Below are 6,497 nucleotides of genomic sequence, written 5' to 3' on the forward strand. Positions count from 1 at the left end.
AGCTGTTAAACCACAGATCCCAGTGCATCCAAAAGTGCTAAATCACGCAGTGTGGGATTGAAAGTAAGATCCCTTTTAGGCCATCCTTTCAGTCCCCTCACTGCATTCTTCGTGCTAGAGCAGAAAATCTCTTTTGCTCGTCTCAGGTCTTTACTAAATAAATGCATTTCGGAGTTCACTCCATTGTATCCAGGGGTTTGGTAGGCGTGAGAGGCAGAAAATAAAATTATCCTTCCCTCGTTATTGTGTTTGGATCCCAAGCCAGTCACGCTTATTGTGACTTATCCCCTCATATTTATCAAAGTTGCGTTTTTGGCATGATAGGAACTTTCCTTTTTTAGCCTGGCCACTGCACAGAGGAGCACGTTGCTGTGGGAGGCGAGGTGGACGTGCGGGAAGTGTCCAGCTGTGGCTGAGGAGGCCTTGTCCAGACCCCAGGAGCAGTGGGAACATGTTGTTCTCCCCAGCAGCTCCAGAGTGATGCAGTCCATCCTTCCTTTACGTGGGAGATGAAAGATACCCCCAAACCAGGCTGCTTTTGAGGAGAAAACACTGCCAAACTGGGTGTACGAACAACTGTTCAGCAAGGTGGGCAGGAAAAAGTGTCCCAAGCTCTGGGAGCAGTCCCACTGTCCCACTTTCCCTGTGTTTTCCTGCCACCTTGCTGCGGCAGTGGGATCTGCGAAGCCCCAGTGTCAAACTGGCCTGCAGGAAAAATAACCTGGGAAACAGAAGCATCCTGCTGATGCCAGGGAACCTGCGGGCAGGAGGAAGCAGCTGGGGCAGCAGGGGCAAGAGCTGTCCAAATTGGCTCTTCCTTGGAGAAAATCCTCATCTATTCCAGCCCCAAACCCTGCAAGCTTAGGAACTGTGAGCTGTTCAAGCAGGTAAATACTCTGTGGTGAACGTGGCACAGAGGCTCCAGCTGGGACAGCTCCTTCCTTGGAGAATCCACGCTGCCAAAAGCTCCCTTCGAGCAGGAGTTCACCCTTTCCTCTGCAAGAGTTTCCTCAGTAGGGGATTCCCACAAACAGGAGTGCCCAGTGGTTAACTGGGAATTGGGTCTCTTAAGAAATAAGGTTTATAACTCCAAATACAGAGGCAGGAATTTGGGTGTGATTTTCCCGGCTGTGGGGCAGAGCAGAGGCCTCAGTGGTGCTGCCACTGCAGGACTCCAGGGTGTGCTCAGCCTTTAGGAAACATCAGAGAGTTCACCGAGGTGAAAAGCACACCCAGCAGACAAGGAAATACTGTTTTCTCCTGAGGAAGTTTCACAAAAAGCCCTTTTCACACAGAACCCTGTCCCTAAGGTCTCCCTGTACCCCCGGCGTGGTGAGGGCACCGACGCTCCCGGCGCCGTCAGCGGCCGCTGGTGTGGCCTGTGAAAATTTGCTTTATCACGCGTAAAAACACGATGTGATATTTCAGCCCTCTTCACACAATGTCCCGATAACAGGAGCTGGGAACAGGGCAGCGTTCCTGTAATCTCAGCTGGCCCCAGGGCTCGCTGCATGCAGGGAGAGATTTCCCCCCAGCCAGGGGGGCAGGGGCCAGGCTGTGACCTCTGGCTAACGAAATGAGGATAAGTCTTGGCCTGGCACCTGCGTTCTGAGCATGTGAGAGGTAAATCTTTCCTTTCCCCGGCAGCGTTGCCGTGTTTCCTTCCTCGTCTCCCTGACAAAGGCTGGCTCAGGCTGCCATCCAGCCGAGAGGCTCCCCTTGAGCTCCACGTGCTCTGGGTGAGATCCATACTCAACCCCTAAGGCCAGTGCGGGTTTTGAGTGGTTTCAGTGACACCTTTACCCTTCCTGGAGCACCAGGGATGGATTTTTGAGCGCTGTCAAGTGTTCCCTTCACATGCATCCGCATTTCTGATGCCGCTAAAAGTCTGGTGCTCATTTGAAGTGCTGAGAGCTCTATGGAAATGCCTTTCCAAAAGGAGTCAGGAGGTCAGCCAAGCACCCCAAGGACAGTTGTTCCCAACACAACAGCTACAGACAGCGCTGAGGAGTGAAAGGTCAAAAATGTCCACTGGAAGCTGGAGTGTTGTCACACCCTGGGAAGGGATGTTTCCACTGGGGGAGTGGGAACATGGAGCTCCCGTGCTATATCCCTCCTACCCAGGGTAAAGAAAGCTATGTAAAGTGTGAAATGGGGATAAATCACATTTACAGTTTGCAGGAGACATGGTACACGTTTAGAAACTCATTATCTGCACAAAGCTGGATCTGTCCCCTCGCTGGCAGTGGAAGGGCGTTGGCGTGGGGTCAGGGATGGCACAGGGAGGTATGGAAAGGCAGCAGCAGATTAAATTGCTGTCAGCCACCCTGACCCGCTCCTGCTCGCTCAGACCTCGAGCCCCACTGATGATGGCAAGCAGGATGGCTTTTAAAAATAAAATTGCAGCTGAGCCTTTGTTCCATTTGTCAGCTGCTGAGAAATCAGAGGCAGGGAGAGCAGCCGGGGCAAAGCTCCCTCCAACCCATCCCAGCGTTGGAGCTTTGGCGTGGTTTGCCCCCGCAGTGGTGCCCAGCAGGGCTCAGTGCTCAGGCTTTGCTTCCCCTGCTTGAGCTCCCCAACCTCGCTGAGTTCAGCACCAGAGCAAGGAGCCCTCGGCCTGTGGTCCTGCACCAGGATCCTGCACCCTGCAGTGCCTGGGCCAGAGCCTGCACCTGAGTGCTCAGTTCAAACCAAACTGCTTCATTTGTCTGTCCCAGCAAAGGTCAGACCACTGAGGGTTTTTGCTTTTCCAAAAAGTACAGAAGTGATGGAGCCTTTGAAAATGTCTGCAGGGCACAGATGAAGCAGAGGCAGACCGAGACGTGGGGGTCCTGAATCCCAACCTACAATAAAAATACTTGTGATAATAACCTGATCACCAGGCTTGACCCTTCCTTTCAGTAACTATGGGCTGGAGGTTTGAGGCCAGAAGCATCGACAACGTTGGTGCCCGTGGTGAAGAGAGCGGTTTCACTCCCTGGGAAGAATGACGCAGAAGCGGAGGGTTATTGACAGGAGAGCAGCTGGGAGTGGGTAGAAAGGTGCAATTCTTCATTCTCAGGGTGGCTCAGTGGCTCCCAGTGGCTCCCAGTCCCTCCGAGGCTGCTGTGTTCCCATGGGTGCAGCGTGCGGCAGGGCGCAGCTGACCCAGCCCTGTCCAAAGGGTGACTCCTCTCCCCTGCAGCCAGAGCAGGGGTTAATGCAGCTCTGGGGAGCTCGCTGAGCCCTCCCCTAAATCCTCTGCCTGCCCTGGAGCTCATTAGAGCTGCAGGCAGTGCCCTGAGCAGTGTCAGGGCTGGCGAGTGGCAGCCCAGCCAAGCGTGGCCTGCTCTGCTCCCCTGCCATTAACTCCCCGCTTGGGGCACTGGGCTCAGCTCCAACACACTAATTAGGGCCCACAGAGGAAGCACAAGACACACAATCAATATTATTGGGCCAAATTTGCAGCTGGCGTAAATTGTCGATGGGCAGAGGAGTGGGAAAGAACAAGAAGTGATGGGAGGTGGAGAAATCCTGAGGGAAGAGGAGGGAGCTCAGCGGGGAAAGCAACTGTGGATGAAAGCAGCTTGCTTTCCGTGCCAGAATAACGGCAAAATTGGTACAAAGCTCCAAGGAATATTTAGGATTGCAGGTTGCATTTGCATGATGTTGCTATTTTGTGTCTCTCTCAGCAGCAACCAACTGCTGTGAGTCAAAATTGAATCACTTCAACCCTTTTCAGCATCCTCATCAGCCCAGGGGTCTCCAGTGAGTGTGGGCTCACATTGCTGTGGAGCCCTGCTTTAACCCATGGGGATTCAGTGCAGACCAGGTGAGGAGCACAGTCAGGGAAACCTGGTGAACCCAGTCCCAGACTGCAGAAATGGTACCAGGGCTCATTTTCCTACAGTTCATTTGCTCTTCTTCCAGTCCAGCTGGGTCAGGCGTCAGTCTGGAGGCTTCTCTGGGCTGTGCTGGGCATCTAAAATCAGGGAACCATGGAATGGTTTGGGTTGGAAGGGACCTTAAAGCCCATCCAGTGCCACCCCTGCCATGGGCAGGGACACCTTCCACTGTCCCAGGGTGCTCCAAGCCCCAATGTCCAGCCTGGCCCTGGACACTGCCAGGGATCCAGGGGCAGCCCAAGCTTCTCTGGGCAACCTCTGCCAGGGCCTCCCCACCCTCCCAGGGAACAGATCCTTCCACATATCTAACCTAATTTTATTTAACCTAAACTAATTTTAACCTAAATTTTACAAATACCCTAAAACCCGGCAGTGACAAAAGCAAACAGAGCTCCATCAGAGGTGCAGTTTTGCTCTCCCACTCTCCCAAAGCTTTGCAGCTCCACTCTGCCCGATTAGCCCGCGGTGACAGCTCAGGAAACGGATTCCACCAAATCTCACAACAACTGATGTGAACTGCTCCTATCTCTGGCAGATAAGGAGTTGCTACAGCAAAGCCAACATAAACCTGAGCGCCCTGGCTGGCTGGGCTGTTGTTTAGCTGCTGTTGCTAGCCAGCTACTGTACCTGATTGCAGAGACCACCCTGCCTTTAAACCTTCTCACTTAACTCGACACGTACATTTTCAACACCACGTGAAGCTCCCAGCCTGGACAGGCTCAGTCACACAGAGCTGAAGGACATTGTTTGGGGAGCTGCAAAGCTGCAGCGAGCATCCCTCAGCCTAAAGGCACCGCGGGCAGCAGCTCCTGCAGAATAGTTGTGTGAATATTGAATTAATGCTACTGCAGCTGCCCAGCTAAACTCAAACACAGCGTGTTGTCTTTGTTGGTCATCATGGAAAACGAAATATTTGGAGATAGGGAACGAGCCAGCACCTTCCTTTTCAGGAAGCATAGCTCTGTGTCACGGAAATCCATTGCTCTTGTATAATTTCCTTTATTGCAGCCACATTGATTGCTTTTATCCCTCCTATTTCCTGTCTTTACTTAAAAAATACAATCAAGAGTCTTGCTAAGCCCTTGAAATGCTGAGCAGGAGGTGGATCAGTTTGTGCTGGGAACAGCATCACACTGAGCATAAACCAAGCAGAGCTCCCATTCCCAACACGAGTCCCTGTGCCCTGAGCTGGAGGTGTTGCAGCACATTTTGCAGTTTATTTCGCAGTACAGATGTTAACAAAACTCTTCTATATTTTCTGGCATTATCTGCTCTAAGAAGTAACTCAGTTTTCTGGAAGAATGCAGCCGTGTCCCGAGGAGTTTTGCCAGCAATGCTGTGTGGTGGGATGGGCTTGGAAGCAGAAATTTTCCCAGCTAATCATTAGTTTAAATTCTGCTCTTACTGACAACTGAAGGGACTCCTCAAGAGGCTGGAGGGTGAATTGGGATTTACTGAGCTGCCTCTGAAGGCAAATACCCTCAGCTGCTGCAGGAGGGGTCCAGGGAGGAGCAGGGAGAGCCTGGACCTCCTTCCACTGCTCATCTTCCTGACAAGGGTATCAAAAGGTGGATGGGTGTCTCTCTCTGCTTTTATCTGGGGAAAGAAGCAGTAATTCCAGTGGCTGCTCCATCCCCTGCAGTTCCCCACCTGGCTGCTCCTGGGGGAGAGGGACAGACACGTGAGGGGGCAGACTTTGCTTTTTCTTCTTGCTAAGATGCTTTTAAAGAAGCTGGGATATCTTCCTCATATTCCTAGTATCTCCTTAGACGTAAGGAAGAAATTTGTCCCTGGGAGGGTGGGGAGGGGCTGGGATGGAATTTCCAGAGCAGCTGGGGCTGCCCCTGGATCCCTGGAAGTGCCCAAGGCCAGGCTGGATGGGGCTTGGATCAGCCTGGGACAGCAGGAGGTGTCCGTACCCATGGCAGGGGTGGCACTGGGTGGGCTTTAAGGTCCCTTCCAACCCAAACCATTCCAGGATTCTGTGGTTCCCAGTCCATTTGCACAGCAGTTGGTTTGACAATGTTTTCCTTAGAAAGTGTCCAGGGGTGCTGGGCCATAACTTCAGGTCCTCTTTGGGTTCCAGCTCTCCCAACTCAGACCTGTCCAGCTAAAGCAGCTCCGGAACAGACTCCCAAACCTGCCTTGTTTGTCTGGAGGAGGTTCTGGCCAGACACATCCTGGGGGGCTTTCATCTGTCCCCATTTAGACATTTAAACTCCAGAAGTCCATAATGCCTGGCCCTTTACTTGCAGGGAAGGGGTTTGTGTCACCCCACTCTGCCTGTCCCGAGTGCCAGAGACACCTGGGTGATTCCAGGGCCACGCCAAGGCTCAGCCCCAAGCCTGTCCCATTACCCTGCATGGGTCAATACAGGGAAAAACCACATCACTTCTCCTTGTAACTTCAAAGCAGGAGTTAGAGTAAGATGAGGGTCATATTTTGTGGCTGGTTTCTGCTTTCTGCGACACAGTACCTCCCTGCTGCCCTGCACCCCTGACAGTGCCTGGGCTAGAAACACACAGCTGTGGCCAAAAGGTCTGGTCCCAGCACTGATACCCAACAATAATACACTCCCCATCATAAACCTCTGCTTCCAGGGGGTGCTGATAA

Source organism: Corvus cornix, chromosome 22, assembly GCF_000738735.6.
Source record: "Corvus cornix cornix isolate S_Up_H32 chromosome 22, ASM73873v5, whole genome shotgun sequence".
In the NCBI taxonomy this organism is placed as follows: domain Eukaryota; kingdom Metazoa; phylum Chordata; class Aves; order Passeriformes; family Corvidae; genus Corvus; species Corvus cornix.